At 42.8% G+C, this 27,092-nt stretch overlaps 1 pseudogene; it reads left to right on the top strand.

Moving 5' to 3' along the window:
• The first annotated feature begins 22,239 nt into the window (after positions 1 to 22,239).
• Positions 22,240 to 26,423, top strand: LOC137758171 (homeobox protein Hox-D1 pseudogene; annotated as a pseudogene).
• Positions 26,424 to 27,092: the final 669 nt, after the last annotated feature.

Here is a 27,092-nt window from a genome sequence, read left to right as displayed (position 1 = left end):
TAAACAAGAGTGCTTACTGATGTCTCCAACTCTGACCCACTATCACATAGATCATTACTGCCTCCCCTGCTTGCTTCTCTGCAAATTTCCACTCAATAGTGAAAAACCTTGAGATTGATAAATTGTGTGTTAGTGTCCCATTGTCTCTACTGAGCAGCCCCCAGGACCTGGTTATCTCTGGAGGAACTGCTAAAATTGAATTTATAGGCCTGCAAAGCAGCAGCTCCAGGACTCCCTGGGACCTCATCAAAGTGGTGCCTGCCTTCCAGGCTCTGGACTCTGAGAAGCCTGCCTGGTCTCTGTCTGTGAAGCTCTTGACAGGGCAACAGTGTCTGTTATTCAGGTGTCTGAACTGACAATCTAACTCTTCATGCCTGTTTGGGTTGAAGCCACCTGTAGCTAAGTTTGGGCTGCTCGATCTGTCCACAGGAAAGTATCTCTTTTCTCTTTACATTCTTTTTAAAATTATTCTTTTCCATTGTGGTTTATCACAGGATATTGAATATAGTTCCCTGTGCTATACAGTAGGACCTTGTTGTTTATCCATCCTATACATACTAGCTTGCATCTGCTAATCCCAAACTCCCAATCCTTCCCTCCCCCACCCCTCTCCCCCTTGGCAACCACAAGTCTGTTCTCTATGTCTGTGAGAGTCTCTCTCTGTTTCATAAAAGTTCATTTGTGTCATATTTTAGATTCCACATATAAGTGATATCCTATGGTATTTGTCTTTCTCTGTCTGACTTCACTTAGTATGATAATCTCTAGGTCCATCCATGTTGCTGCAAATGGCATTATTTAATTCTTTTTTACGGCTAAGTAGTAGTCCATTGCATATATGTACCACATCTTCTTTATCTATTCATCTGTCGATGGACATTTAGCTTGCTTCCACGTCTTGGCTATTGTGAATAGTGCTGCTATGAATATAGGGGTGCATGTATCTTTTGGAATTAGAGTTTTGTCCAGATATATGCCCGGGAGTGGGACTGCTGGATCATATGGAAACTCTATTTTTAGTTTTTTGAGGAACATCCATACTGTTTTCCATAGTGGCTGCACCAACTGAAATTCCCACCTACAGTGTAGCAGGGCTCCCTTTCTCCACACCCTCTCCAGCCTTTGTTATTTGTAGACTTCTTAATGATGGCCATTCTGACCAGTGTGAGGTGGTACTTCATCGTAGTTTTAATTTGTATTTCTCTAAGAATTAGCGATGTTGAGCATCTTTTTTCATCTGCTTTTTGGCCATCTGTATGTCCTCTTTGGAGAAATGTCCATTTAGTTCTTCTGCCCATTTTTCGATTGGGTTGTTTGTTTTTTGTTATTGTTGCTGAGTTGCATGGGAAAGTATCTCTTTCTTACCAGATCACGGGCTTCAGAGTAAGCCGGACCCCAAGGTACATCTTTGTTCCTACACCCTTAACGAGCTGTATGGCTCAGGGCACGTTATAGAACTCCTATGTGCTTTGGTTCTTCTTCTGTATTTGAACATTCACTGGGAAACGCCTCACGGATGGAAACCGGACTCTGTCAAAAGGGTGGGCAGGATAGCTGGACCAAAAATGGAGCCCCTCTGATTCAACATCTGACAAACTTGCTATATGTTAATCATCCTTAAAACTAACATATAATAATACACATTCTCCGGTGAGTGTTAGAAAGCCTTATTAGAATTTGAGAAATGTTTCCAAGTTCTCAGATTAAAGGTGACACATCATGGCAAATCATGAGTATCACAATTATGATCCTCTCAAGCTGCCCCTGGAATAACCAGCATAAAACTGTCCATTGTGAAACTCTGCTATTGTATACAGTTTGACTATTTTCCAAAATGACACTAGATGAATGATGATGGTATTACTGTGTTCAGGAAAACTCTTAAACTGGCAGGAAATGAAAATAGTATACTAGGTCACCTTCTGTGGTGTGCTGTGCCCCAACACACGCACACACACAGAACATCCGAAAAGACTGGGATTTTAATTTTGGTTACAAACATTAAAAATAGTTTATAGAACTCACTCCACAAACAGAAAAACCTATAAAACAAAAGTTGGTTCTTTGAAAAGATCAAAAATATTGACAAACCTTTAGCAAGACTGACCAAGGGAAAAAAGAGAGAAGACTGAATTACTAAAATCAAAACTGAAAGTGGGGGGACCTCCCTGGTGGTCCAGTGGCTAAGACTCTGCGCTCCCAATGCAGGGAGCCCGGGTTTGATCCCTGGTCAGGGAACGAGATCCCGCATGCGACAACAAAGAGCCCACATGCCACAACTAAAAGATCCCGCATGCCACAAAGAAGATCCCACACATGACAACGAAGATCCCACGTGCTGCAACTAAGACCCGGCGCAACCAAATTAAAAAAAAACCAAAAAACAAAAAACTGAAAGTGGGGATAGTATTACAGATCTTATAGAAATAAAAAGGATTAGTAGAGAATGCTCTGAACAATTGTACTCCAAGAAATTATATAACCTAACGAAATGGGTACATTTCTAGAAACACAAACAACCAAAACTGACTCAAGAGAAAATAGAAAATTCAAATAGAGCTAACACGTAAAGAGACCAAATCAGTGATCAAAAATCTCACAAGAAAGAACATCCCAAGACTAGATGACTTTACTGGTGAATTCTACCAAGACTTTAAAGAACTTACACAAATCCTTCTCAATTTCTTCCCCAAATTTAGAACAGGAAGAGATATTTTCCATCTCATTCTATGAGGTCAGCATTACTAAGATGGTGAAGCCAGACAAAGACATCAAAAGAAAAGTAAACTATCCAATATTCTTTCAGGATGAAAATTTTCAACAAGCTAGAAATAGAAGAAAACTTTCTTAACATGATAAAGGGCATTCATAAAGCCCCAAACCAAACATTACACTCAATGGTGAAAGGCGGAAATTGTCCCATTAAGATCAGAAATAAGCCAGCTTTTGCCATTTTTATTCAACGTTGTACTGGAAGCGTTAGCCAGAGCAATTAGTCAAGAAAAAGAAATAAAAGACATCCACACTGGAAAAGAAGTAAAAAAATAAGTACAAGAACAAAATACTTAGAAATAAGTATCCAAGGAGGTGCAAGACTTGTACACCAAAAATACAAAACATTGCTCAAATAAATTAAAGAGGACTTCAACAAGTGGAAATATATCCTATGTCCGTGGATTGGAAGACTTAATATTGTTAAGATGGCAATCCAACCAAAACAATTTACAGGTTCAAAAAATCCTTATTAAACAATCTCAACAAACTTTTTTTGCAGAAATGGAAAACCTGATTCTGAAATGCATATGGAATCTCAAGGGACCCTTAGTAGCGAAAACAATCTTGAAAAAGAACACGTTGGGGGACTCACACTTCCTGATTTCAAAACTTACTACAAAGATAATCAAACAATGTGGTACTGGCAAGAAGACAGACATTCAGACAAATGGAACAGAAGAAAGAGCCCAGAAATAAACCCTTGCATGTACGGTTAAATGATTTTTGACAAGTGCACCATGACGTGCAATGGGTAAGGGCAGTCTTTCCAACGAATGATACTGGAGAAACTGGACATTCACATGCAAAAGAATAAAGCTGGGACCCTTACCTTACTCCACATACAAAAATTAACTCAAAATGGATCAAAGACCTTAGCTTAACAGCTAAGAGTATAAAACTAGCAGAAGAAAGCATAAGGGAAAAGCTTCATGACATTGGATTTGGCAATGATTTCATGGCTAGGACACCAAAAAACACAGGTAAAAAAAAAAAAAGAAAAAAAATAGATAAATTGGACTTCATCAAAATTAAAAACTTCTGTGCATCAAAGAACACGAAGGCTACCATATGATCCAGCAATTCCACTTCTGGGTGTATAACCAAAAGGAAATGGAAACATGATATTGAAAAGATATCTGCGCTCCTATGTTTATTGCAGCATTATTCACAATAGCCAAGATAAGGAAACAACCTAAGTGTCCGTCAATGGATGAATGGATAAAGAAGATGTGGTATGTATAGCCACGTGAGAGAAAGAAATCCTGCCATCTGCAACAACTTGGATGGAGTTTGAGGGCATTCTGCTAAATGAAATAAGTCAGACAGCAAAAGAGAAATACTGTTTGATACCACTTATATGTGAAATATAAAAAGGACAAACTCAAGAGAAACAGAGAGGAGAGTGGTGTTTCCCAGGGGCTGGGGGATGGGGGAAATGGGGAGATATTGCTCACAGGGTACAAACTTCCAGTTATAAGATTAACGAGTTTGGGGATCTAATGTAGAGTATGGTGCTTACGGCAAATAATAGTGTATCATATACTTGACTGTTGCTAAGAGGGTAGAACTCACATGTTCTCACCACAAAAAAGAAATGTGACAGGATGGAGGTGGTAGCTAGTACTATGTCAGTAATCATCTTGCAATTTATAAATGTATCATATCAACACGTCAAGATTTTTGCTTCAACTCCACCCCTCCTTGCTAGCGAGGCTTTTCCTTTAGTGGAGTAAACCTAACTGCAATTCTGCTTTCATTCACCCATGTGATACTTCCAGATTTAAGCAAGAAACAGTTCACAGTCGTGAGCAAAAATTTTAACATCCCTAAGGAGCTACTGTCCCAACTCCAGTACAGCATCCCAGATGACACTCTGGAAATTAGCCTACGGATCATAATCCTTTTCAGGTTGTTTTAATTTTCTTTAATTGGAATCTTTAAGTTGTCAAACTTTTCCAATTTCAAATTCCCTTGCCATCCCTGACTGAACAGCAGGAACACCTAATGGGACTAGAGGACACCTACTGGTAAGAATTGCTTTTCTGGTTCAAACATTTATTACTCAGAAAGTGTCACCTCCCCTCCACACATGCACACAGAGAAAAGTGTGAGTCTGTTTCCCAGCTTTTATCCCACAATTATCACCACATAGTCAAGTTTAAGAAGCACCATGTGACAGAGCAAGACGCAACACAGCAGAAGACACAGGTGAAAGCTGTCTAACAGTATCTCTAGAGCACTCTGCTCTCCTAAGGTCCTACTATAAGTTTTGCACCTGGTCTAGGGCCCTCAAGTGTAATGGGTCTTGTATATTTTCATCAATTGAACTGTCTTTGGAGTGAACTTGAAAGACATTTGATTAATCCTTTACAAAGTGAAGAATTACTCTTGGTTCCAGTTACATGAATGAAGAGGCTCAGAGATCTACCTGGCCTGGATTAGAGCCAAGGCCTCCCCCAGCCCCACCCCCAGAGTCTCAGGAGTCAGAATGTCTCCCAAAGAGATGGGCATCCATGTTCCAACATCTGTAGAGAGAATAAACACAGACCTTCATTTTTCTTTTTCAACTTTAAAAAATTTTTTGGCCGTGCCACATGGCAGACGGGATCTTAGTTCCCGGACCAGGGATTGAACCCGTGCCCCCTGCGTTGGAAGCGTGGAGCCTTAACCACTGGACCGCCAGGGAAGTCCTAGGGACCTTCATTCTCGATGTGGAGGAGCCCTCTGCCCCGACCCTGGGCTTCCCAGGCCATTTCTCCAGCTACAGGGTTGAACCCAAAGTCCAAGTTTACAGAGACCAGGACAAGGACCACTCTACCCCCACTCTGACTGTATTTGGGTCCTTCCCACTCTCCCTCCACAAAACCCTTTTCGCCAACCGCTGCCAGCCATGGGAGGCCACACACAGAGCTAGCTCTCCAGGGTGAGATCTTGAGGAAGTCGCCTTACCCCTCTGGGAACTTGAGAGATTCTCTACAATGGTAACTCCATGTCTCCCACAGACTGTTTGCAGTTGCTCTTGTGATGAGTAAACACCAATGTCTGCAGAAGCTGTGCTGACTTGAGAGTGGCTGTAATCTATTTCCTGGAACTCCCACTGCTTTCTTGTAGGAGTCCATGGAGTTGTCTTTTAAGGTGAGAAAAGGATCATGGTACCCAAACAGGTGTGCACCCCACCTCAACCCAGGGGTTAGCAAGAGTGTCTTGCAGTGTGTGGAGCTCAAGAGTAAAGTGGTGGACTTCCCTGGTGGCGCAGTGGTTAAGAATCCACCTGCCAATGCAGGGGACACGGGTTCGAGCCCTGGTCCGGGAAGATCCCACATGCCTCGGAACAACTAAGCCCGTGCGCCACAACTACTGAGACTGTGCTCTAGAGCCCGCAAGCCACAACTACTGAGCCCACGAGCCACAACTACTGAGACTGCGTGCCACAACTACTGAAGCCCACGCGCCTAGAGCCCGTGCTCCGCAACAAGAGAAGCCACCGCAGTGAGAAGCCCGCGCACCACAACGAAGAGTAGCCCCTGCTCGCCGCAACTAGAGAAAGCCCGCATGCAGCAACGAAGACCCAGCACAGCCATAAACAAATAAATAAAATTTTAAAAAAATGAGTAAAGTGGTGAGGGATAAAGAGGGACTTGTGGTTGCCACAACCTAGTTTGCTTTTGAAACTCTATTTCATTGTACTGTAAATGGAGGCAGGGCTTGAACATCTGATTGGATTCTGGAAGCAATGGCTGCATTCTCTATTGCAGAAAACAAGCGATAACTATTCTTCCTTGTGTCTCCTTTTCAGCTTTGGGTTGTCAGCTACCCCTGCAGACTGCCAGACACATCCCACACACAGACAGCCACAGACATGTGGATACTCTTCCTGCCGTCTCCTGCTGGGTTCAGGGAGAACTTCGTGGAGTGGATACTCTCTTCACTCACCCAGGGAGGTCCACTCTTTGGAATGCCCCATTCTCCCCTTTCTGCGTCTCTCTTCCACAGGACAGTCTCACAAGTGTTCCTGAACATGAAATGCTTCAAGTATGTGTAAGTATGATAAACTATTATGAGTAATAGTTACTGAAAAACATAGGAGTAAATCTTAATGACCTTGTGTTAGGCAATGATTTCTTAGATATGACACGGTCTGCTTGGGTTGCCATAACAAAATATTACAGACTAGAGGACTTAATAGAAATTTATGTCTCACAGTTCTGGAGACTGGAAATCCTAGAGCAAGGTCTGGCAGGGTTCAGTTTCTGGTGAGAACCCTCCGATGAGCACTTTCTTTCTATGTCCTCACATGGCCTTTCCTGTGTACTTGGAAAAATGGAGAGAGAGAGAGAGAGCGAGAGATCTTTCTCTTCTAAGGCCACTAATCCCATCATGAGGGCTCCACCTTCATGACCTAATCTAACCCTAATTATCTCCCCAAAGCCTATCTCCAAATACCATCCCATGGTGGGGTAGGGTTTCAACATATGAATTTGAAGGGGACGCATTTTAGTCCACAGCAGACACCAATACACAAGTGACCAGAAAAAGATATATTGGACTCCAGTAAAATTAAAATTGCTTGTGCTTCAAAGAACATCATCAAGAAAATGAAAAGACTATCCACAGATTGGGAGTAAAGATTTGACAGTCATATATGTGATAAAAGTCTAGTATCCAGAATATATAAAGAGCTATTACAACTCCACTAAGAAAACACAAATAAACCAATTTAAAAATGGGCCAAAGATTTGAATAGACATTCATCCAAATAAGATATATAAGTGGCCAATAAGCAAAAGAAGAGATGCTCAACAGGATCTTTAGGGAAGTGCACATCAAAACCACAGTGACATAGGACTTCAGACTCACTGGCTGAAAGAAAAAGATAGAAAATAACAAGTGTTGGTGATGATAGAGAGAAATTGGAATCCTCATACATTGCTAGTGGGAACATAAAAGGGTGTAGCCACTGTGGAAAGGAGTCAGCAGTTCCTCAAAAAGTTAAACATAGAGTGTAACTATACGATCCATCGATTCTACTCCCAAGTATATAGCCAAGAAAACAAAAACGTATGTCCATGCAAACACCTATACACAATGTTCATAGCAGCATTCCTTATTCATAATAACCAAAATCAGGAAACAACCCAAATGTCCATGAACAGATGAATGCATAAAAATATGATCTATTCATACAATGTAATATTATTTGTCAGTAAAAATAAACAAAGTACAACATGGATGAACCTTGAATACCATATGTTTAGGGAGAGAAACTAGACACAAAAGACCACATACTTTATTATTGCGTTCATATGAAATATACAGAATAGGCAAATCAATAGAGAGACATAGTATCAATACAAAGAGAAAAAAAGGAGTGAAAAACCGAATAGAGCATCCAAGAGTGGTAGGACAATATCAGATGATGTAGTTTGTATGTTAGTGGAGTTCCAGAATAAGAAAGAGAGAGAGAAAGGTCAGGGTAGATGATATATTTGAAAAGATGATGGACAAGAATTTTCTAAAATTAGTGAAAGAGAAAATACACACACACACACACACATACACACACACACACACACACACAGATCCAATTAGCTCATGGAACACTAAGCATGATAAAAAGAAGGACACCTAATACTCAAACTGCTGAAAAACAAAGATAAGGAGAAATATACAAGAAGAAAATAAGGGCAACAAGAAGAAAAATAAAAATTATATACGAAGAAGCAAAGACAAGAATTACAGCAGATTCTCATCACAAAGTATGTAATCCAGAAGACAAAAGAGTGATCTTTTTTTTTTTTTTTGATGTCCACCATTTTTAAAGTCTTTATTGAATTTGTTACAACACTGCTTCTGTTTTATGTTTTTTGGTTTTTTGGCACTGAGGCATATGGGATCTTAGCTCTCCGACCAGGGATCGAACCCGCACCCCCTGCACTGGAAGGCAAAGCCTTAACCACTGGACCACCAGGGAAGTCCCCAAAAGAGTGATCTTTAAAGTGTTAAAAGAAGGGAAAAACAAAAACAAAAACCCTCTGAACCCAGAACTCTATACCTAGTAAAAATATTATTCAAAAATGAATGGGAAATAAAGAGTTTTACAGACAAACAAAATCTGAGATAATTCATTGCCAGCAATACAGTGTAAGAAATTTTAAAGAAAGTTCTTCAGGCAGGTGGAGTATACTAATATGTGTAAATGTGGATATATACCCAAAACATGAAGAGCACCCGAAATGGTAAAAATTAGGGTAAATATAAAAGATAATTTTTTCTTATATTTAGACACCTTAAAAGATAATTGTCTAAAGCAAGGGTTGGCAAATTACTGCCTGTAGGCCAAATCTGGATTGTTCTGTTTGTTTTCAGCCTTTGAACTAAGAGTAGTTTTTTTTTGTTTTTCGTCTTTTTTTTAAAGCCAGGTTGCATTGTTTTTATTTATTTATTTATTTATGGCTGTGTTGGGTCCTCGTTTCTGTGCGAGGGCTTTCTCTAGTTGCGGCGAGTGGGGGCCACTCTTCATCGCGGTGCGCGCGCCTCTCACTGTCGCGGCCTCTCTTGTTGCGGAGCACAGGCTCCAGACGCGCAGGCTCAGTAGCTGTGGCTCACGGGCCTAGCTGCCCCGCGGCATGTGGGATCCTCCCAGACCAGGGCTCGAACCCGTGTCCCCTGCACTGGCAGGCAGATTCTCAACCACTGCGCCACCAGGGAAGCCCAAGAGTAGTTTTAAACACATATATTTTACGGACTGGATGGTCTGCAAAACCTAAAATATTTACTATCTGGCCTTTTATGGGAAAAGTGTGCTGGCTCCTGGTGTAAAGCAAAAGCAGCAACAATACATTGAAGAATTTATAAAATACGTACAAGTAAAACTTGTGACAACAATAATCCAAAGAATGAGAGGGAGAAAATGGAAGTTTACTATTTTAGGGATATAACATTATGCCCAAATTGTTATAATATTATTTGAAAATAGTCTGTGGTAAGTAAAACTTGATACTGAAAACATTTGAGCAACCACAAAGAAAACACAAAAGATATATAGCTGTCAACAAATAGTATGCATAAAATGGAATCGTATAAATTCTCAATTTATCAGAAAAGGTCTGGAAAAGAGAAAAAAGGAAGAACAGATTGACAAATAGAAAACAGCAGGCAAATAGTATATTTAAACCAACCATCTCAATAATTACATTAAATGTAAATGGTCTAGGGTCAAGATGGATTAAGCATACTCTTCCTTGTCCCTCCCACTTAAAGCAAGTACAAACCTTAGGAAAAATTATGAAGCAGCTACCTGAGAACTATGAAACATAAGTGGAATATACACACATATATTTCCTTGCTCTGTCAGCTGACAGGGCCTAGAAGCAAGGACACACCAGTAGCAATGGACACACCTAGCATTGGTTTCTAATCTGATTTCCCAATAAAGGAAGCCAGGGATCCTTAGAGAAATGGATAATTCTAGAGCTGAGGCAGGAAATATACAAGATAAGCCTGGGACATCTTGTTGTGCCATAAAGCAAGGAAATGCTCAAAAACAAGCAAACAATGATGGGGGTATGTCAGAGGACCACAGGAGTCAATGGAAAGAGCTCCCAATGGTCAAATCTGGAACAATTTGAGCAATTAAATAAAAGTATACTGCATTATAACCCAAAGCATAGAATAAATATCCATGAGTTCATAGTAAGATTTCAAAAGTACTGAATTAATACATAAATGGGGGAGAAGAGACAAATTTTTTGTGCTGAAGAATTTCAAATCATTTATGTAGACACTCCCCCACTTAAGGAGGTGGAACATATAACCCTCACTCCTGAACTGTGGGTTGCACATAGTGACTTCCTTCCAAATACTAGAGTATGGAAACAGGGGAGGAAAAGAGTAACTATTTGGTGGAGAAGCCTCAACAACACTATCTCAGCCAGGTGATCAAGGTCAATATCAGCAGTGGGAAGTCATGTTGATAGTATGTACCCTTGATATGATGCAATGAGAAGGGCACTTCACCTTTCTGGTCTTCCTCCCCCAAACTCATAACAACACTCTAATTATGAGAGAAACACAAGACAAATTCGAGTAGAGGGACATCCTACAGTATTCTTAACCAGTACTCCTCAAAATTGTCAATGTCATCAAAAAAAAAAAAAAAGTAAAGTTTGAGAAACTGGCACTGCAAAGAGAAGTTTAAGAAAATATGACAGCTACATGGACCGTGGTATGCTGGATGTGATCCTATAACAAAAGAAAGAACATTAGGTAAAGACTAAATATAAAAATATAATATAAATTAATTACTATTATAAGTATTAAATTGAATATTAATATTACATAATTAAGTTGAGCAATTAAGTAATTAAATTAATGATAAATGTTAAATATGAATACATAAACATATAGTTATCATGAATATAATACAAAAAGAAAATACAAAATCTACCTCAGAGAAAATACGGCCTACAAGGCCAAAAATATTTACAATTTCGCCACTTGCGGGAAAAGTTTGTTGACCACTGATGTAAAGCAAAATAACACGAATATATTGACGGGTTTATAACGTAGGTAGAAGCAAAAGCCCCAGGCCCGAAGCTGTAACCCTGTGGCGGGAGCCTCAGTAACAGCATGACAGACACCTAAAACTCTGAGGGAGGGTAATGTTTCTCTCCGTAAGGGAAAACTTTTGTCCAAAACGTGAGAGGTAACTGTTTTGCTATTTTTCTATTATCTCATCACTTGGTCATCTAGGCAAGTCCATTCAAGGGACGTACACAACAGAGTGAGGAGACTAAAGACCCCGCACACAGAGTTAGAGGACCAGGAGGGGAGTCTCCTGGTGGCCAGAGAGTGAGGGAAGATAGCGGAAAGGAGCAAATATAAGCAAGGGGTTCCATCAAGTTGTAGGAATTCCTGGGTTTGACCTGAGCTGTGCATGCAGAAGTCTCACCATAAACAGAATACGAAAAGCATGGCGAATTGAACAATTGCCCAAGGGTCAGACTGGGCCCTGGCTGATTCACAAACACTATGGATCTAAATATCACTGCACCAACCACAGCAAAATGCACATTTATTTCAAGCACATGTGGAACATCCACCAAGATAGATTACATCCTGTGCCATAAAAACACATTTAAAAAATTTAAATGATGCAGAGTATGTTCTCTGACAATAAAGGAATCAAACTAGAAATCAAACAATAATGGAAGGATAAGAAGAATCTCAAAACACTTGGAAATTAAACAATTATCCATAGGTCAAAGAGAAATTCTCAAGGAAATAGAAACGGTACTGAACTGAATTAAAATGAAAGTGCAACATATTAAAATTTCTGAGGTGCAGCTAAATCAGTGTTAAGAGGGAAAATTATAGCATTTAATGCTTAGATTAAGAAAGAAGAAAGACCACAAATCAATAATCTTTGCTTCCACCTTAAACTGAGAAAGAAAAAGAAGAAAAAACTTCACCCAAAGCAATCAGAAAACAAACACACACCAATAAACAGACAAAAAACAGAAGAAAAAAATAGAAATCAGAAAGAAAAGAAAATCATGGAAAGCAAAACTGGTTCATTGAAAAGATCAATAAAGTTGATAAAACTCTAGCCAGATAAACAAAGTAAAAAAAGAGAAGACATGAATTGCTAATATCAGAAAGGAAACACTGAATATCACTACAAGTCTACAAGCCCTACACTAAAGATGTTGGGATCGGAAGGAAACACTAAGAACAAATCTATGCACCTAAATTCAAGAACTTAAATGGAACTGTACAATTCCTCAAAATTCAGAAACTACCCAACTCACCCTAGATGAAATGCATAACCTGAATAGTACTACAACTGTTCAAGAACTGATATCATACGTTTAAAGTTTCTAAAGAGGAAATCTTTAGAACTAGAGAAACATCAAAAAATCAAGCGGAAACTGTCAGAACCAACTTTGTCAGAACTCTGAAAAACAGTCAAAGGTTTGCAGCAACCAAGCTATCAAGATTGTGAGCACCTCCGGGTAAGGGTCATGTGTCATGCTCTGTGGTCCTGGTGCCCACTATGGTTCTTGGCACTCAGTGGGAGATCAGAAAGCGTTTGTTAAATAACATCTTACTCACAGCTCACGCGATCTGGTTGCATCAACTTTATTTGGCCTCCAATACATGTAACATGTCAGCATGACCATAAACACAAACAGGAGCAGTAACACAAGCACACGTCTCCAAACATCTGTAGGAGAGGTGCCTGATCCTTACACAGGCACATCAATGCTGTGAAAGAACAAAATGAGGGCAAGAGAGGGGCTTCCCTGGTGGCGCAGTGGGCAAGAATCTGCCTGCCAACGCAGGGGACACGGGTTCGAGCCCTGGTCCGGGAAGATCCCACATGCCTCGGAACAACTAAGCCCGTGCGCCACAACTACTGAGCCTGCGCTCTAGAGCCCGCAAGCCACAACTACTGAAGCCTGCGTGCCTAGAGCCCATGTTCCACAACAAGAGAAGCCACCGCTCACCACAACTAGACAAAGCCCGCGTGCAGCAATGAAGACCCAACACAGCCAATAAATGAATGAATGAATGAATGAATGAATGAATAAACAAACAAATAAATGGGAAAAAAAAGCTCTGTAAAAAAAAATGATGGCAAGAGAGAGCTGTTCACAGAACGAGCAAGCTGAGCCAGCGTCCTCCACGTGCTGGAGGGACAGTGGTGGCACTTAGGAGGAAATGGCCAACCAGGCGCAGTAGGAGGGCAGGTTAGGTCTGGGGAGGGGCACAATGTTCTGATGAGTTCCAGAAGCACAAAACCAAGTCCTTTCCTAAATTATCCTCTGGCACATTCAAGAGACAGAGACCTTTGACTCTCCTCCTAACAGGATAAACATTCTGGCCCCTCCCACCTAGTGTACACGTTAAATGTCAGTACACAAGAAACGAGTGCCTGCACAGTCCAAATTCCAGGCCTCACAGTCCTATCATTATTACAGAAAAGTGAGCGTACGAAACAAGTATTTAGTAATTTAGTGTCATTTTTGCTTAAGTCAAAAGGACCTAAGACTTTTGTGTTTGGTTAGCAGCTCCACCATTCTAGTGACAGAGAGGTCAAGACAGTAAGTTGATAGATACCTAAGCAAAAAAATAAGCCTATGACCAAAATTCAGATGGAAATGCAATTGTGCACATGACCGACCATAGGTTAGAGAATTCATAATACACAATGAGGATGCTCAGCTGGTGTTTTTAGCCCCTCATCGAGATTTCATGCTTGCCTGGGTCTGGGGCCATGATGTCGAGCAGTCACTGGACGGAGCCTGACCTGAAAGAATAAAGAGAACACAGGTGAACTCAATGTGTTTCTTTTTTTTTTTTTTTTGAAATGTATTTACTTTTTATACAGCAGGTTCTTATTAGTTATCTGTTTTATACATATTAGTGTATATATGTCAATCCCAATCTCCCAATGCATCCCACCACCACCACCACCCACACCCCTGCTTTCCCCCCCTTGGTGTCCATACGTTTGTTCTCTACATCTGTGTCTCTATTTCTGCCCTGCAAACCGGTCCATCTGTACCATTTTTCTAGGTTCCACATATATGCGTTAATACACGATATTTGTTTTTCTCTTTCTGACTTACTTCACTCTGTATGACAGTCTCTAGATCCATCCACGTCTCTACAAATGACCCAATTTCGTTCCTTTCTATGGCTGAGTAATATTCCATTGTAGATAGGTACCACATCTTCTTTATCCATTCATCTGTCGATGGGCATTTAGGTTGCTTCCATGACCTGGCTATTATAAATAGTGCTGCAGTCAACATTGGGGTGCATGTGTCTTTTTGAATTATGGTTTTCTCCGGGTATATGCCCAGTAGTGGGATTGCTGGGTCATATGGTCATTCTATTTTTAGTTTTTTAAGGAACCTCCATACTGTTCTCCATAGTGGCTGCATCAATTTACATTCCCACCAACAGTGCAAGAGGATTCCCTTTTCTTCACACCCTCTCCAGCATTTGTTGTTTCCAGATTTTCTGATGAGGCCCATTCTAACTGGTGTGAGGTGATACCTTATTGTAGTTTTGATTTGCATTTCTCTAATAATTAGTGATGTCGAGCAGCTACTCATGTGCCTCTTGGCCATCTGTATGTCTTCTTTGGAGAAATGTCTATTTACGTCTTCTGCCCATTTGTGGATTGGGTTGTTTGGTTTTTTTTAATATTGAGCTGCACGAGCTGTTTATATATTTTGGAGATTAATCCTTCGTCCGATGATTCGTTTGCAAATATTTTCTCCTATTCTGAGGGTTGTCTTTTCGTCTTGATTGTAGTTTCCTTTGCTTTGCAAAAGCTTTTAAGTTTCATTAGGTCATTTGTTTGTTTTTGTTTTTATTTCCATTACTCTAGGAGGTGGATCAAAAAAGATCTTGCTGTGATTTATGTCAAAGAGTGTTCTTCCTGTGTTTTCCTCTAAGAGTTTTATAGTGTCTGGTCTTACATTTAGGTCTCGAATCCATTTTGAGTTTATTTTTGTGTATGGTGTTACGGAGTGTTCTAATTTCATTCTTTTAAATGTAGCTGTCCAGTTTTCCCAGCACCACTTATTGAAGAGACTGTCTTTTCTCCATTGTATATCCTTGCCTCCTTTGTCATAGATTAGTTGACCATAGGTGCATGGGTTTATCTCTGGGCTTTCTATCCTGTTCCATTGATCTATATTTCTGTTTTTGTGCCAGTACCATATTGTCTTGATTACTGTAGCTTTGTAGTATAGTCTGAAGTCAGGGGGTCTGATTCCTCCAGCTCCGTTTTTTTCCCTCAATATTGCTTTGGCTATTCGGGGTCTTAAATTTACTGAGGCTTGATTTATGACCCAAGATGTGATCTATCCTGGAGAATGTTCCGTGTGCACTGGAGGAGAAAGTGTAATCTTCTGTTTTGGGATGGAATGTCCTATAAATATCAATTCAATCTATCTGGTCTATTGTGTCATTTAAAGCTTGTGTTTCCCTATTAATTTTCTGTCTGGATGATCTGTCCATTGGTGTAAGTCAGGTGTTAAAGTCCCCCACTATTATTGTGTTACTGTCGATTTCCTCTTTTATAGCTGTTAGCAGTTGCCTTATGTACTGAGGTGCTCCTATGTTGGGTGCATATATATTTATATTTATAATTGTTAGATCTTCTTCTTGGACTGATCCCTTGATCATTATGTAATGTCCTTCCTTGTCTCTTGTAACAGTCTTTATTTTAAAGTCTATTTTATCTGATATGAGGATTGCTGCTCCAGCTTTCTTTTGATTTCCATTTGCATAGAATATCTTTTTCCATCCCCTCACTTTCAGTCTGTATGTGGCCCTAGGTCTGAAGTGTGTCTCTGGTAGACAGCATATATATGGGTCTTGTTTTTGTATCCATTCAGCGAGCCTGTGTCTTTTGGTTGGAGCACTGAATCCATTCACGTTTAAGGTAATTATTGATATGTATGTTCCTATGACCATTTTCTTAATTGTTAAGGGTTTGTTTTTGTAGGTCCTTTTCTTCTCTTGTGTTTCCCACTTAGAAAAGTTCCTTTAGCATTTGTTGTCGAGCTGCTTTGGTGGTGCTGAATTCTCGTAGCTTTTGCTTGCCTGTAAAGCTTTCGATTTCTCCGCTGAATCTGAATGAGATTCTTGCTGGCTAGAGTAATCTTGGTTGTAGGTTCTTCCCTTTCATCACTTTAAATATATTGTGCCACTCCCTTCTGGCTTGTAGAGTTTCTGCTGAAAGATCAGCTGTTAACCTTATGGGAGTGCCCTTGTATGTTATTTGTCGTTTTTCCCTTGTTGCTTTCAATAATTTTTCTTTGTCTTTACTTTTTGTCAATTTGATTACTATGTGCCTTGGCGTGTTTCTCCTTGGGTTTATCCTGCCTGGGACTCTCTGCGCTTCCTGGACTTGGGTGGCTATTTCCTTTCCCACGTTAGGGAAGTTTTCACCTATAATCTCTTCAAATATTTTCCCGGGTCCTTTCTCTCTTCTCCTTCTGGGACCCCTATAATGCGAATGTTGTTGCATTTAACGTTGGCCCAGAGGTCTCGTAGGCTGTATTCATTTCTTTTCATTCTTTTTTCTGTATTTTCTTCTGCGGCAGTGAATTCCACCATTCTGTCTTCCAGGCCACTTATCCATTCTTCTGCCTCAGTTATTCTGCTATTGATTCCTTCTAGTGTATTCTCCATTTCAGTTACTGTAATGTTCATCTCTGTTTGTTTGTTCTTTAACTCTTCTAGGTGTTTGTTCTTTAATTCTTCTAGGCCTTTGTTAAACATTTCTTGCATCTTCTCAATCTTTGCCTCCATTCTTTTTCCGAGGTCCTGGATCATCTTCACTATCATTATTCTGAATTCTTTTTCTGGAAGGCTGCCTATCTCCACTTCATTTAGTTGTTTTTCTGGGGTTTTATCTTGTTCCTTCATCTGGTACAAAGTCCTCTGCCTTTCATTTTGTCTGTCTTTCTGTGAATGTGGTTTTCCTTCCACAGGCTGCAGAACTGTAGTCCTGAATGTGTTTCTTATTGAAACACCTTGATCTCAAAATGAGCAAAGGATTGTTCTCAGATGGGAGTTTAAATGGCACCCTTCTTTGGAGGTATTCATAGGTACACTTCAAACTGAAAACGTTTAAGCCTTCCTCATACCCCGTGAGGAAAGTTGGCAGACAGGCAGTATATGAGAAAACAGATCCAAACCCCACACCCAAAAGGGACTAAGAAGGATGAGAAGAGCCCACATGTGATCATGTCACTCTGCTGCTTAATTCTCCACCACCCATAAAATAAGGTCCACACCCCTTACTCTGATATTCAGGGCCCCTCTAAGTTGGACACAAACCCCCATATCTTCTCTATACACACTGTGATCCTATTGATTGTTTTCCACGGTGGAAGACTTCTCTTACACTGCAGGAAGTAGGGCTGATTTTTTTTTGTGTTGGGTTGAAATCCATGTGACTAGTTAGCCACAGTTAGCACTGATTCCTGGGCTGGTTATTTAGGAAATGATCCAAGTGCTAGATTCCTCTCTTCCTTCTCTTCCTTACTTCTACATCTGAGCTCAAGAGAGGAGAAAACCTGACAAACACTACCTCAGCTCGGTGATCAAGGTAAATATCAACAGTGATAAATCAGGTTGATAGTATGTACCCTTGATATAATGTCATAAGAATGGCACTTTATCTCTCTGCTCTTCCTCCCCAAAACTCATAATCCCAGTTGAACACTTTGGACTAACACTTCTTTTTACGATGAATGGATGTCGATTTCTATTAGATACTTGCCTGTGTCGATTTAGATCTGATTTTTCTCATTCAACCTGTTATTGTAATAAGGCAATCCTGGGCTTACTCATTCCCAGATGCACCCCTCATTCCTCATTGCTCTGCTCTAGATTATACAGGGGCTGACCCCTGCAGGCTGCAACTCAAACTAGCCAACATGTGGCTGCCATTTTGGTTCAGCTAACTGGAAATACCATCAAGAGATTAGAACCCTGGAAGATAGAGCAGTCAGAGATTTTCTCCTTCCTCTGCATCAGGTGGCTTCTCCTTCAATGGTTATGTATTCTCCATGGCTTCAGCCACCATCAGATTGACCCATCATGGCTCCAGATCCTGTTGAACCCAACACCCAGGTTCCAGTAACACTATCTCCTCTCTTGGTCCCTCCGTGCTAGACGTGAGAGTGATTTTCTCGTGTTGCTAATAAATGGGTTTCCCAAGTCTCCACTGCTTGGTTTCTCTATCACTTGTGTAACCAATCCCCTGCATTAAATTCCCTCTGTGTTAAATATTTACAGTGCTTTCTATTTCCCTGGACAATCCCTGACTGTTACATGTGGCCAATTATATTGATTGATCTTCTAGTGTTAAACTTCTTTGCATTACTGGGATAAACCCAGCTCTGTCACCAGCAGTTAAATACGATTGTCTCTTCTGTAATTAATAATAATAATAATCAAATAAAACACCCCCGGGCTCTGAAACTTCCCCCAAATAACATATCTCTCATCATCATCTTCACAGCCTTCTCAAAAATAATTTTTACACTCCCTAGTTTTCTGATATATATTGAAAAAATTCTAATAACCTAAGTAATAGAGTGATTTAGTCAACTTGTAAAACAATTCAATCAATACACATGAAGTTATATAGTACGACCTGTGCAGTAGAGCCAAAATGGTACTCAAAGGGAAATATATAGCCTTAACTAGATGCATTAGAAAAGAAGAAATCTTTAAATCACCCAGGAAATTCAAGAAGCTAGGTAATGAACATTATATTAAACCTTAAGTAGTAGAAGGTAGGAAATAATGAAGATAAGTGTAGAAATAATGAATTAGAAAAGAGTAAGACCAAGAAACAAATGCCAATTATTTGAAAATATTTATGAAACAGACTTTTTTTGAAAATATGACCAGATATTAAAGAAAAAATAACAAGTAAACAAGATAAGTTAAAACTGTATAAAATATAGATGCAAAAGATATTTAAGTGATGTAAAGACACAGCAAGTATGTTATATGATTCCCTCAAGATAAGCAAATGGTGGACAAGGAAAAGTTTCTACATATGAAAGTATTTCAGGTAATAAACTACAAATGAATGAGAGAATTTGAAAATTACCCCTCTGCAACCCCCAATGGATAAATGAAGGTGATGATCATCAGTGACTGCCAACTTCAGCACAAAGGACAGCAAACATTACGTTCTTCCTAATGGAAGTGCATACATCACCTATGTAGCAGTCTTGTAAATAAACAAACGAGTTAATCAAGCTCCTACCCGTAACTACCAACTTAAAGAACTATTGAGGGGCCACAGTACATGTTAAATGACACCAAAGTGTTTCATTCCACATGATCCATATAACGGGAGACTTGACAAAGTACAAGACCTGATTTATTTTCAACAACAACAAAAAAACTACAAGGAAAAAAAAAGGTGGTACAGGGGAAACCTACTGATTAAAAAAGACTTAAGGGACCTAACCAAAAAAAAATCACAATATATAGACCATATTTGTGATCCAAACAAACTAAAAAACATTTTTTAATGTATAAGGTGAATGTGAAAAATGACTAGATATTTGGTGAAGTTAAAACTTATTTAAATTTTTAGGAATGATCATTGTTTTGGGTTTATGTTGTATAAAAGATTCCTGGTCTTTTAGAAATGCATACTGACATACTTAGAGATGAAATAGCGTGATGTCTTGGACTACCTTCACAGTATTCTATTGGCAGAGATGTGGGGAAGGTGAGGGTACACTGGAACCAGACTGGCCATGTACTGAAGATTATTGATGCTGGGTGTCAAGTATATTGGATTCGTTATACTATTCTCTACTGTTGTGTGTGTTTCACAGTTTCTGTAATAAAAGTTTTATTATAAATATCATGCAATTAAATTTGAAATCCTGGGTGAAATGGACAATATTAAAAAAAAAAAAAAAAAAGACCAAATCGGGTCCATAAAGAAATAGAAAACTTTAAACAATACAAACTTGAACTGTATTCAACACCCAAGCTACCCGCAAATGCTCCAGGACAGGCATTTTGGGTGGCCAATTCTACCAATGGTCAGGAAAAACTAATCACCATCTTAAGTAAAGTCTTCCAAAGCATAAAAAAACTGGGAAGTGATTTAACTTATTTTCCCAGACTAGCTCTGCTTGACTATAAAGCCCGATGAGTACCCCACTCCTCCCATGAACAGAACACTTGAGCCAAGTTCACCCACACAGTAGCAAATATCCTACGCAAACTAATAGCATATTCAATGTAGCAGTGAGTTAAATGAACAGACAGGTGTGGCTAAAGAATGAAAATATGATTTAAACTAGAAAATAGTTCAATTGTAATTCTCCACAATAACAAGTTAGGAGAAAACATTGAAGCGTGTCAGTGGGTATGGAAAAAGCCTCTGAAAGCAATTCAACATGAGTACAACTTTTAGCAAATTAAGATTAGAAGGGAACTGCCCCTTCCTGATATCTACAGCAAACATACTTAAATGTGAAATGTTTGATGCACTCCCATTAAAGACAGGGACAAGACATAGATGTATGCTCTCCCCTCTACAATGCAAAAGTTCACTGGAACACACAGTCAGAACTATGCATATCAAAGTAAATGAGAAGTATGAATATTGAAAAAGAGATAATATTTTGGGACAGTATGGTCATCTACCTAGAGAATTCAAAGAAATCGGTACATGGAATACTCGAGTTAATAAGAGACCAGAGAAATATTGTATGGAAGATCACAACCAAGAGCCTTGCCACACACACACAAAAAGCACCAACTATTTAGAAGATATAATAGAAACTACCCCATTCGCAAGAGCGACAAAATCCAAAAATTACCTAAGAAGAAGCCTAACAAAAGTATATAAGATCTTAATGGACGCTACTATACAGTACAGGCTACTCATCAGTATAAACTTACTGATCGATTCAGGTAAAAAAAAAAAAAAAAAAGTCGCAAATAAATCAAGCAGTATATCACATTCATTTCTGGGGAACAGACTGTTGTAAAGGTGTCAAGTCTGCTTAAATTATTTACAGGTTTAGGGCCTTACCTGTAGCTGCCACGATGGCGATGAAGTGTAGACTGCTGTCTTCTGCTCCCAGAACCAACCCTCGCAAACTAGAGAAGGGAAAAATGAAACTAATGAAAAACACGGTATCAACAACCAAAGCTGAACAACAGAACGTTGAGAAACCTCTGGAGGAGACTCAAGACTGTGTTGAACAGGACAATAAAAGTAAAATCCCAGAGGAGAGAGGGGAAGGGTCTGTGATCCAAACAATATGAGAAATAACTGCCCGTCGTCAACGTTCCCACAGACGCCAGGTCCTGTGAGCTGCTTCACGAAGCTCACGCGCATCCCTGCAGCCCCTACAAGACACGGCTCGTCACACCCACTCGCTTCACAGGTGAAGAACCTGAGGCCACGGGGCTTGGGAATCTTCCCAGGGTCACGTGCTGCTAAGTGACGGGGTGGGGACCAGAGCCCTGGTCTGACTTCCTCTCGAGCCCACGCTGCGCCCACCCACCCCCCGGCCCGTGGCCGACCTCCTGACTGGCGACCCATCGCTCTTCTCGGTGCTACACGGTGTCTTTCAGTTGACAAAAAGCAGGCCCAAGAAAGGCGACAACGAGGATCAAAGACGACCTCAGTGCTGCCTGTGAGCTTTATTAACCTGAGGTCCTCCCGCCCGAGTCCCAGGGTCTTTGCGGCCTGAGGTTCCGGCATGTCTGTCCAGCCCCAGCACCTTCCCCTGTGACAGCACCCTGCCCCTGCTCTTCCCCCACGTGCCCTCCTGTCGGGCTCCGGAACCTGAACCTGCTGACCACCTGCTGCCCCTTCTGAGGGCTGCACAGGATCTCCTGCCCTCCCCCGACACAGAGCATTCCTACTCCCTGCAGAAGAATCCTCCGACTCTCCCATCCCTCACTCCGGAACCCCTCTGACACCGACAGTCCCTTTGACTTCGGGTAATAACCTTTAGACAGCTGGTAATCCTTCTGGGCAACTCCAACGCTTTCTCAAAATGTTTTGCAATTGGGTTTGTGAGTAGTCTGATTTGCCACGTAATCGACTGGTTCTTTGGAGACAGCCCTGAATTGAGAGAGAGGGTTTTTGAAACCTCCCTGACATTTGCAGCAGGATTTTAATGGGGTGCCTTCTTTGAAGCTGGCCACTGAACCCATGCACAGACGCATGAGCTTACCTAGGTCACCCAAAGCCTCCCTCCTAAATGGTACATGAGGAAGCCACTGCGGAGCCAACATCTACTAAGGTTGAACTCTTGAAAACCGTGGGATCCTCCGAGGAGGTGAAACATAGTTCCTTGGTAGCTCAGCTTTTAAAAGAAAAAAGAATTAACCATCCTTCCATGGCCTCTTGTCTGGTCCCTGCCCCACAGGAAGGTCGTGGCTGTCAGGGTGCCCGAGGGCAGCTGTGCAGGTGCCCAGGTACGTTCCGCCCTGTGGAGGCCGCTGAGACTCCCAGGTTAAGATTTTACCTTTGCATCAAAAGGAAGGAGACCATTCCCAGCCAACTGACATTACAGTCAGCATGACAGACAGTACTGCAAAGGGAAGTAAGTGCAGAAAGCTACTATGTGGTGAAGCGCAAATCCACCCGGCTGATATTTATGTGATCCTCTTAAAATGAGATGTGATACTGTGTGTGAAAACATCTGTCATACAGGAGGCCCTTAAATATGTGGAGGATAGCAAGGCAGATCTGGCCTTCTCAGAAACCCCTCCAAGAAATGAAGACGCTTGTTGTCCTAACAAATTATAACGGTCACGCTTAAGTAAGCACCTACTAAGTCACACTGTATGGGAGAGACTACCAGTGCTCGTCCATATCTTGTCTTCCTTTCCCCCATCCTGGACACAGGGGATGCTACATGGCCAGTCCACGTGTAGTCAGGAAGGGTCATGTGACCAGCCGTTGCCATCGGGATATGAGTGGAAGCATTACTTGTCACATCCAGAGCCAAGGTGCCATTTCTGTGCTTTCGTTCGCTCAGCAGCAAACATGGCAATCCTGTGGTGGAACTCCAGAAAGGAAACAGCCTGGAAACTTGGGCCCCCTGAGAGCAGAGAGCCCCTACCAAAAAAAGTCAGAGCTTACGTGCCCCAAAAATAAACTTGTATTGTGTTAAGCCATTCAAATTTCAGGTTTTCCCTGTTGTGTCAACTCACAGTTACTTTAGCTGACTAACACACAGCTACTCTTTCTGTTAGAGTTACTCAAGTACTGTAAGTAGAATGGTAATAGTGCACGCACTCTTGCTGAAAAAAATCCTAAAACTTCAGACAAATCATAGTTCTCCCTTTACAGAGTTTCTTCACAATTCAGCCCCATCTTCAGAAACGACCACAACCAACAATCTGGTGTATGTTACTTTTAAAGCTGATTCTAGACCCTTTCATACCGAAGTGTTTGTGAGTTTGAGGATCTGGGGGCTGGTTATGACCATAACATGGCAGCAGCATAAGACAAGCTTTACGTGGGCAGTACTTCGACAGGATGGCATGTGAAGGGAAGTCCCTCACAGCGAGAGACCTTGCAGAGATAACGGCAAAGGCTCACCAGCCAGAAGGGCAAGACGCAAGGGAAGTCCCAGAGGAGAGGAGGGATCAGAGAGTGAGGCCACCTCTCGGCACAGTGGGAGTCTTTGGGTCGGAGAGCTCCAAAAGGCAGCAGTGGCTTGGAGTCTTATAGCCTCAGGGTTATCCTATCTACGCCCAGCAGGCTTGGGGTACAGTTTTGCGGGGTAGGCAAAGAAGGCAGGCTCTAAAGGGTAAAAGTCAGCTCATTCGGACTACATTTAAAGCAACTGGATGCGTGAACATTTGGGTTTGCTGGGGGATATTTCAGGAAGGGGCTCCATCTCACGCTTCTGTAAGCATCGGGATATTGCAGCGCATTCCACCCCACCGCCAACCCCAAGCTTAACTTGCCTTCCTCTTGCGCCTGGTTGGTCATTTCTTCCTAAGTGCCACCTCCGTCCCTCCACCGCTTGGAGGACAGTGTCTCAACTTGCTCAGTCCGTGAGGCGCGCTCTCTTGCCATCATTTGCTTCTTTCACAGCACGGATCTGGTTTTCACGAAAGATGTGATGTTTTCCAGTTACACGTGGGCTAAAACGGTTCTGTCTACGTTGGCTGCGTGAGGACCAGGCACCTCTTCTAAAGACGTTTAGAGAGGTGTACTCGTGTTACTGCTCCTGCTTTGTGTTTATGGTCGTGTTGACGTGTTACACGTGTGGGAGGCCAAATAAAGTTGATGCAACCAGATCGCGTGGGCTGTGAGGCACTTTCCGATCTTCTGCTGGGTGCCAAGGCCCATGACGGGCACCAGGACCACGGAGCATGACGTGCAAACTCTGCAGCTCACCATCTCATAGGAGGTGCGGGCACACAACAGAGTTCCTTCTGCAGGCTTCCAGAAGTGTCAAGGCACACAGACAACACACGCTGATAATTACAAACGTGCTTGTTCCTGCCCATGGCTCAGTGAGGGCCGCTCGGCTAGAGAGGGAAGGCGGAGCGGCGCAGACCCCGGCGGTCCTGCGGGCCCCTCACCGGGGCCCGGCCGCCGCGCTCAGGTGGGTGGGCCGGAACCCTGAGCTCCTACCTGCGCTACGTGTCGCGCGGCAGCGGCAGGGGCGGCGGCGACGTGCTGAGCTTCGCGCCCAAGTTCTGCCGCGCCGACGCCCGGCCAGTGGTCCCGCAGCCGGCCTTGCCCCTGGGCAGCGGCGACGGCGCCTTCGCGAGCCGCCTGCCCCCGGCCGCTCCGGCGCGGCCTCCCGCGCCGCCCCCGGCCGCGTACGCGCCGTGCCCCCGCGGAGGGGACCGACGAGGAGCCGGGCGCCGCACCTGCCGCGGCTGGGGGCGCGGACTGCGGTCCCCCGGGGCCCGGGCCCGCGTACGGCTTCCGGCGCGCGCGCGCGCGCGCGCGGGCGGCCGGCCGGCCGGCGACGGCGGGGCGCACGTCCGCTACGCCGCCTCGGCCGTCTTCCCGGGCGGCGGCTCCTTCCTCCTCAGCAGCCGGGCGGACTGCGCGGGGCCTTCGGCGGGGCCGCCCCCTTCCCGGCGTGTCTCAAAGAGCCGGCCGAGGGCCACTCCGGGGCCTTCCAGACCGCGTCCCGCGCCCGCGGCGCCTGCCCCAAGTCCGCGCCCCCGCCCCGCGGCCTCCCCGCCGCCTTCAGCACGTTCGAGTGGACGACAGTGAAGAGGAACGCCTCCCCCGAAGAAAAGCAGATTCGCCAGCCCCTCCAGCGCGATCCGCACGGACTTCAGCACCCAGCCACCAACAGAACTCGAGAAGGGGTCTCATTTCCGTAAGTACTTAACTCGGGCCCGGCGCACCCAGGTAGCCAACTCGTTGCAGCTGCGCGACACCCAAGTAGCCAACTCGTTGCAGCTGCGCGACACCCAAGTCAAAATCCGGTTCCAGAACCGCAGGATGAAACAGAAGAAAAGGGAACGAGAGGAGAAGGGCTTCTGCCCTCGGCCACCACCGTGACTTCCCGGCAACTTCCCCTCTCCGGAACGAGCCCCACTAAGTCTGGCCAGAACCCGGGGAGCCGTTTCAGGCCCAAGCACCTTCATGAGCTTCAGTCACGAGGCTGAGGAACCGTGGCCTGCAGAACTCACAGGCCACCCCACCCCTATCTGGACTTGTTAGCTCAATTTGGGATGGAGGCGGGCCTGGCAGAAATAATGGAGGGTTGACTTGGGAGAGGAAGTATCTTGGTGGCTCTGAGTTCGGAGCTGAGGGTGTACAGATGGGTGTTAATTTGCAGTCTCTAAAGCCACTGATGTGTGTATTAACTGTGTCTTATCAGGGAAAAGGTGCCCAGCCGCCAGCCTAGCCCCGCTGCCATGTTGCCTAACTTAGTCGTGTGCAGTTCTCGGTGCTGAGCTCTCCCAACCGCCTGATGTGCTCAGAAGAGCGTCTACCCAAAGTTTCATCTGGTTTTAATTTAAAAGACAAGACTCCATGCAGTCTTGAGATGACCAAAGGTAGCTACAGGCGGGGCCTCCTTGATGTATAAGCTGCTTCAACAATGATCTTCATGTTTGCGCTACAGGTTTTTTGTTTGTTTGTTTGTTCGCTTTCTTTAAAAAGCAGGTTCTACCTGTCCATGTGCCCGAGTGAAGATACAGTCGCTGTTTAGTTAGTAGCTGAACAAATCCACAGGGTGGGTAGAGATCCTGAACTATACCTTGACACCAGCTACTCAAACTTGAGTGTAAATATATACAGTATGTACGTTTCTTGAGAGGTTTGCTTGCGATGAACTCATAGGTGACATTTAATGTCATACCATATAAAGGGTTTGAACTTCTTTTTGTAATAAAAATTACAGAATGTGCTACCAAAAAAAAAAAAAAAAAAAGGGTTTGTTTCTGAGTGAGAATATTTAGCCAGCCTTAGGTTTAAAGGAGGCAGCAAAGTACATGGCTGTGAGCAGGGGCTCTGAATCCAGCCAGCCCGGATTCGAATCCTGACTCTGCCACTTCCTGGCTGTGTGATCTTGTGTAAGCTTCTGACCTCTCTGTGCCTCAGTGCCCTCACCTGTAAACTGTGGGCAGCAATAGCACCTACCTCACGGGGCAGTTACGAGGACAAAACCAGGTAATATCTGTAAAGCACATACAACAGTGCCTGGCACATAGTAAATGCCAAGTGACTGCTTATTAAATCAGCAGATCCTCACCTCACCAGACACTGGATTCAGTCAGTCAGCTCATTA

Source organism: Eschrichtius robustus, unplaced genomic scaffold (assembly GCF_028021215.1).
Source record: "Eschrichtius robustus isolate mEscRob2 unplaced genomic scaffold, mEscRob2.pri scaffold_707, whole genome shotgun sequence".
In the NCBI taxonomy this organism is placed as follows: domain Eukaryota; kingdom Metazoa; phylum Chordata; class Mammalia; order Artiodactyla; family Eschrichtiidae; genus Eschrichtius; species Eschrichtius robustus.
Note: the sequence above shows the minus strand (reverse complement) of the source record. Positions and strands in the feature narration are given on the sequence as shown.